The sequence below is a fragment of the Rhagoletis pomonella genome, unplaced genomic scaffold (genome assembly GCF_013731165.1).
Source record: "Rhagoletis pomonella isolate Grant_MI unplaced genomic scaffold, Rhpom_1.0 Rhpom_scaffold_00002, whole genome shotgun sequence".
Classification (NCBI taxonomy): domain Eukaryota; kingdom Metazoa; phylum Arthropoda; class Insecta; order Diptera; family Tephritidae; genus Rhagoletis; species Rhagoletis pomonella.
The window spans coordinates 42172663-42179594 of record NW_023458556.1 but is presented as its reverse complement, the minus strand read 5'-3'; the positions used below and the strand labels follow the sequence as shown (position 1 = coordinate 42179594).

Here is a 6932-nt window from a genome sequence, read left to right as displayed (position 1 = left end):
AATTTGAATGATCTCATCCCTAGGATTGTTCTATATTGAAAAAAAAAAAATAGTTAAAATGGTTAAAAATATAATAAGGTATTATTACTGGGAGTCTCCCGAAGAGGAAAAGGGTTTTGTGACGAAAACTATTGATTTTAAAGAATTCTTTGCCAATTCTATGAAAAGTTATTTTTTCCCCATATAAAATACATGGAAAACTTTGAGCGACCTCTAAATAGTTTTTTATTTCAAAATAAAAAAAGGGGGTATATTTTTTCGGTATAGACCAATCCTAGGGGGTGAGAGCATAAAAATTCCGACTTTACTTTTTTTTTACATGCATTTTTGGACCACCCTAATGTGCATACAAATATTTTATCTGCACCTTTCTATTGCATTCTTATGTTGTATTGTCTGTGTGCAGCGAAGAAAAAGTAACTTAATCAACTGTCAAATCTCGAAATGCCAGCATATTCACATTGGTATTTAATATCGTCCTTTTTGTTGCTGGCATTTACTTTTTCTGTGATAGATTTCTCAGTTTGTGTGTTCTTATTCTTTCTTTATGAGCTCTTGTTTGACACAAATATTTGTTGAATGCATTTAATTTCCTGTCTACGCAGGCCTAATATTTTGATACTTGTTTCTCTAAAATTAATTTTCATAAAACATCAGCACTGTTGAATGAAAAGGTAAATGTTTACTTGTTTACAAGTTTTTATGTCGACTTTGGTAGAATTAAATAATAGGGGAAAAGCTAGTTATAAACTTCTAGTTAAATGGGATCCTGTGTATAATTTGTCGAGATTTAAAACGCGTTTGGTTGTACATTGACCATGTAGTGATAAGAAAGTGTTTCAGTTCTCTTAAACCGCACTTAAAATGGCCACCAGAAATATAGCCTTATAATGCTGATTACAAAAGGATTCAATTGTCCTTCGCCTCATTAAAACATATGTAAAATTAGATATTTTTTATTGATACTACCAACCGCAATCAACTCAGGGCTTACCAGTTGCATAAATTATAAATTTTTTCTTAACTGTTAGTAAGTTAAATAATTGAGCCATCGACACTGTGAGTTGAGAAATATTTTGTTTTCCTAACGGCAGCCATTAACCTATCGCAGGGAATTAATATCATTTCGCACGGATTTCTTTTAAAGTTTATAAAAATTTTGAGATTTTCAGAACGTGTAACTCCTTGAGGCTCGTCAGTTGTGTCTGTGTTCGAATTTTCCTTAGAAAGCTCGAGCAAGGCATCATCCAATTCGTCCTCAACTTCAATGCCCACTTCGTCTTGTTCATCGTTTTTAGTGAAGTTTTCTCGATAACCTTTTCTAAAGCCCCCTTTGATAAAAATTGTTTGTTCTTTTTATTTGCTGGATTCCAGCATGAGCTTTCTAAAGCCGAAGTTCCGTGGGACTTACGTCACGGTTTGGTGGAAGTTATGTCCGTGGAAGTTATGTCGAAACCCGGTACATTCATAACGAATATGTTTTGAAGTCTTCTCGTCTTTAAGATAGAGCCATTCGGAACTTGTGATCGCACCGAGGCGGAGCTTATAGAGACGTTGTGTACAGTTAGCTACCCAGGGAGTAATGGGTCAAAGAAGAAGTACTCGATATTACTCTTAGCACAGAATTACTGCCTGATCACAGAATTATCCGCTTTGCAATAGGAGATGAGGTTCTGACAGAATACCCCAAGAGAAGCCCCAGGAAAACTGGCTGGGATATAAACGATGATGTACTCAGATTGAACCTAACTAGGTTTGAGGCACAACATAAACACGTTGACTATATGATGTAAGAAGACAGAGTAAATAGGTTGAATGACACTATTTTGGTTGCCCTTACCCCCAGCTATCACAGTAACTCTCAGTACTTAGGAAAGAAGGGCGCCAACTTTCCAATCGGGCAAAGTGCACTTGGAACTGGGAGGAGTACTCTGTCAGTTTGACAAAATAAAGTAAGCAGATCAGAAAGTCTAAGCGTAGCAGCTTTAGTTCATCTCATCCACACCTGCAGCTCCTAGGCCACATAAAACCTTGGTAGGAAGCAACACAGACACCAGGCAGCGCTCGACAAGCTCGAACCACTGAATCTTTCAGCGGAACAGGCTGCAAAGTGAACTCACCTTAATTTTGTGTGAGAGAACTTTCGCAAAGGCATGGTCTTATCATCTAGGAAGAGGGGCAAGCTGCCTCTAGTTCTGTTCACCAGAGACGATATGAATAGCGTAGTAGTTTTCAAAAGAAACTTCAGGATTCATACACATAGCAAGGCGAACTGGAGTACCTCTATTATAGACAGACACATTAGGCCAGCACACGGCAGTGGTATACATATGGCTCCAAAATGCCTGAGGGTATCGAAGCAGGCGTGGTCCAGACTGAAGCTTTTATTGCCCCCGAAAACCTTTCCAAGTATCTTTCAAGCTGCCATCAGTCTGTGGCTGTATTATCGAATCGAGGGGATACCCATTGTGAGAGATAGTTAGGCGGCTATTAAGGCTCTCTTATCTTTCGAGAACAAGTCCTCTTTGGCTGAGGATAATGATATCCAATTTTTTAAGTACCAGGGTACATGGGAGTCGAGGAAAATGAGGAATGAGCATGAGAAGGGCCGCTGTCTTGACCCGGATAGGACCTGAGCCATTCCACAACACCACAGATGAAGTGCTCAGAAAGTAAAATAACAAACTAAGGGAACTGCACCGCTGTAACACAATGGGTCTACGTCTGGCAAAAAGCTTAATAGGAGGGTACATATTGAAAATGTATAGGCTTCTCATGGATCTCCCTAAGGAGGCTAAGAGAAATCTGGTCTAGTGACCTATATCGCTTATGTGGCGCTGCCAAGTAGACTCCATTACCCCTTCTTCAGGGCTGTGAGGCTATTAAGTCCATAAATACTCGCTTTATTTTTTATCATTGAGCCATCTGAGATTGACTGCAGTTAAGGCTTGGTGGAAATCAACTATAAGCCTCTTATCTAACTTATTTCCTAGATATTTGATATTCAAGCACTGTTCTTACAAGAGTGACCGTACCAAGGACCGGTTTATAGCTGGCTATAAATGGCACGGTGCCATGATTGGCACAAAGGTAAGTTTGAAAAAAAAACGGAGGAGCTACACTCGCAACGTCCGAGACGGTACTAAAATTATCAAATTTTCTAAATTAGACATCTGGAATATGCCAGGACCTAAGCGCAATTTATGTTTATACATATGTTTTCATATAGAGGAACTTTCGTGCATATATAAAATGTTGTTGGTAGTGCATACGTACGCATTTGTGTGTAATTGCACATGTTGCATATTCGATATAAATTAAGAAAGACATAAAACCCAGAACGAAGGTACTCAGTTAAAGAACAACTGGCATAAATGGTAAAAGATCGCACACTAAAAATAAAAACAAAAATATTCCAAAATTTATTAGCTTTCGTTTGCACGCAGAGAAAAGGAACAATGCAACTACGAGAGCTATTAAAGTAGCAGCTGCTCAGAACGACATGTTAAATTTTGTAACATTGGCAACAAAGAAAACAATTGCCATGCACAAGCAAATAAAATAATAAATATTCCACATGCACACATGCACATACGTATGTATGAACATGCAATAGATATGTATGTATATAATCGAAGACACGCAACTGCTTGCAAGGATGCTATTTTACATGTGTATTTAATAGACACAAATGCAGGTGAAATTTTGTATAGTTACCCTGTAGTAAATTAGACTGCGCCAATATCACCCACTGAACTTCAGATAAATCAAGAAATAATTCAAGCGTACTGTATTGTGCGTTACCACCAACAATGTCAACTAGGAGATCAAGAGAAAAATTACTCTTTCCCACAGGTTCTGCTTGGGTTCGGTGGCCTATTTCTCAAAGAAAAGAAATTACGCTGTACAAATCTCTCATACTGCCCGTCCTTTTACTTTTTATAACAACATGGACGATGTCGAACAATCATGAGAAAGCGTTGGGGTCTTTTGAGATAACTATTATATGCAAAATCTATGGCTCCATACGCGTGGGCGACAGACATCGAAGAAGATTGAATGTCAATGCAAGGAAAGCTTAACGTCGAAAAGCTGCAATCACAACAGACGGCCGAATTATACGCCACTCGACTCCCACATCTGCTCTCTGAGAGCACCCTTCAACAAGTGTATTCTTTTTTATAGCTACCAAGAGATCATTATTACAAATATCGGTCCGGAAACAGAAATAAAATAAGGCCCGAGTGGAGCCCGGCTTCTTTATGAATACATGGCGATCCACCGACGCTTTCTTCGCTCTCTTTTCCATATTGAGACAACACGACAGATTGCTATGGAGTATTAATCCAAGCTACTTGGCACTTAACTTCAGCTGCGCAGTCACTCCTTCTATCGTCCAACTCAAAATCTTATATTTCCCAAGTAAGAGTACTAAGTCTGTCTTTTCTGCGTTCTGCGTAGATATCAACAGCGTAAGCAGTAAGTTCATTAGGTTTCCTTATTCCCTTTAGTATCATCTTGACCCCCACAGACCCAAATAGCGGTTAGTGATTCATGCGTACTGGACTGCGCCGAAACACTTCTGCAGCTCGACATGCTACTTATCCAGTTCAAAAGTGTTGGGGTCATCGTCAACTTATTGATACAATGTTGAGAGCATCGGATATACCCAGGAAAACCCCCAATGTCATTTACTCATCCCAAGGCTGCCTCTATCCGTCTAACAACTTTCTGTAGCACGACGTCTACCGATCGTCCCTTCGGATTAGTATGTGGTGTTTTTGAAAGCATGCCTTCCTCAACGTTTTGTTGGGTGTGTGGAAGTAACAACCTATCCAACATCTTTTGAAGAAACGATGGTCCTATAGATTTTGTCTGCGCGTGACAACTTCTGCTTTCCAGTGATATTATTCAGGACATGAAGCATAATTCAGCGTGATACAACCCTCGCATATGCTGATAAGCTCGTCATCTTCTACAATGTCGCTGGAAATGTGCCATCTCGACGCGGTCACTTACGTTGAGTACAAAAGAGTTCACTGCCCAATCCAGTCAGAATGGCGTCTCGAGATTTCCTACAATGCTTCCCCTATCTGTGATGGATGTGCCTATGTTGGCTCCATCTTCTGCATCCTCATCTGTGGGAAAGCGTACATGTAGAAATATTACGTGAAATGTACGCCACTTTCGAATCCAATTACTGTCATTTTTGTAATAAATAGATACCTGACAGCCCTTAAAAAGGATCTATCGCTTATACTACAGAATCTTTGAAATTACTTACATTTTTTCCAAATCAGTTAATATGTAAATATGTATTTTTACTGCTGGGTATACAAAATTCAATTGTGCGTTGCACCAAGTGCTTTGTATTCTATGTAGAGTAGTGCAGTAACTCCAAGTACAGTTACCTTTACTATCCTATATATCCTTCTGTCCATCTGTGTGCTTCTTTCATACTCCTTCTTCGCTTTTACGTTGAAAAAAGACAAATGGTTGCTACCGTTATTTACTCGTATTATTATTACCTTGTTGCACAATGTTGTAACTTACTTTACGACCACAGCTCACAGTAAACATGCATGATGAATATGGTTAAGGTTAAAGTATTTGAGTTCATTACATACATTTTTACATATGTATGTATTTGCAATGCGGAAAAAATTTGTCAAAATGAGTTACTTCTTTTCTTTTTTTAGTCTAATGAAATTTGCTTTGTTTTAAGTAGTCATACGTAGGTACGAATTATGACTTGCTACTTGTTAATTGTTTGAATCTAAATGAACAAAAAATGTATGCAGTTGGAATAAGTTAAGAGTTAGAAGTTGTAAGTTAATATCTGAAGGTCGCCGTAGTCTAGTTGTTACAGGTGCGCACTATCACTTGGCAGGTCAAGGTCTCGAACCCAATATTTTAAATAGGTCATCCGGCGGCCGCTGTGGTGTAGTGGTTAGCAGAGCGCACTACCATATCGCGGGGACTGGGTTCAAGCCCGGGTCAACCCAACATCAAAAATAAACAAGTAGTAATTTTTGGAGCAAAAAACAAGACCGACTTCACTTCTCATATAAAAATATAAGATTATCATTAATTTCTTCATGATCCGATGATCGGATTCAAACAAAATTAATATGGCACTACCTGTGAGGTAACATCTTTCATTTAAAAAAAGACTTATAGAAATCGGTTAACGTGGTTCAAAGTCATGCGGTAACATAGAAAAAAAAAAAATATATTCCGACGAATTGATAACCTTTCCCCTTTTTGTGAAGTCGGTTAAAAAATAAAAAAGGTGGTCCCATATTAATTTTGTTTAGATCCGATAATTGGATCGTGAAGAAATTTACGATAATCTTAATTTTTTATATGAGAATTGAAGTCGGTTTTGTTTTTTGCTTAAAAATTACTTGTTATTATTATTAACATTATTATTACATACATTTTTTTAATGTAGAATACGTCTTACGTTTCGATATGGAGGTTATGCTCAAATGTTGTAGTTGTAATTTTTAAAGCTTCTCGAAAACGCTTATAGCTCGAGAACTAATGAAGCGATTTCAAAGAAGGGTGAAGCGTTACAAAGACAAAGTTCCAAACCTATCAACAGATACATTTTTTTAAGTAACTAATTCAGTTGCTGACGTAGAAACAACGGTAAATATTGGCTTATTTTTGGATCAGTTTAAAGCTTTTAGAGTGCTCTAGCAACTTATGATTTGCAGATATAACTTTCATTTTCGGGATATAGGTCCCTTGGAGCAATTGAAATATTATCGTGTACAAATTTCATATAAATTCAAAAAAAAAAAGTATTCAGCATTTTAAGGCAAAATTTTTTAACAAAATTAGCAAATTTCTTTTATCACCAAAATGCCCGAAAACCTTTCGAATGATTTTTCCTTTCATTTGGTATAGGAGAAGTATTGGTTGAT

General features: G+C 37.7%; 1 protein-coding gene across 1 annotated transcript in view; it reads right to left on the bottom strand.

Annotated features, from left to right (window-relative positions):
• LOC118753318 (GATA zinc finger domain-containing protein 14) overlaps positions 1-6932 on the bottom strand; it is a 64873-nt gene that overhangs the window by 6524 nt on the left and 51417 nt on the right. The gene's annotated exons all lie outside the window — the stretch shown is intronic.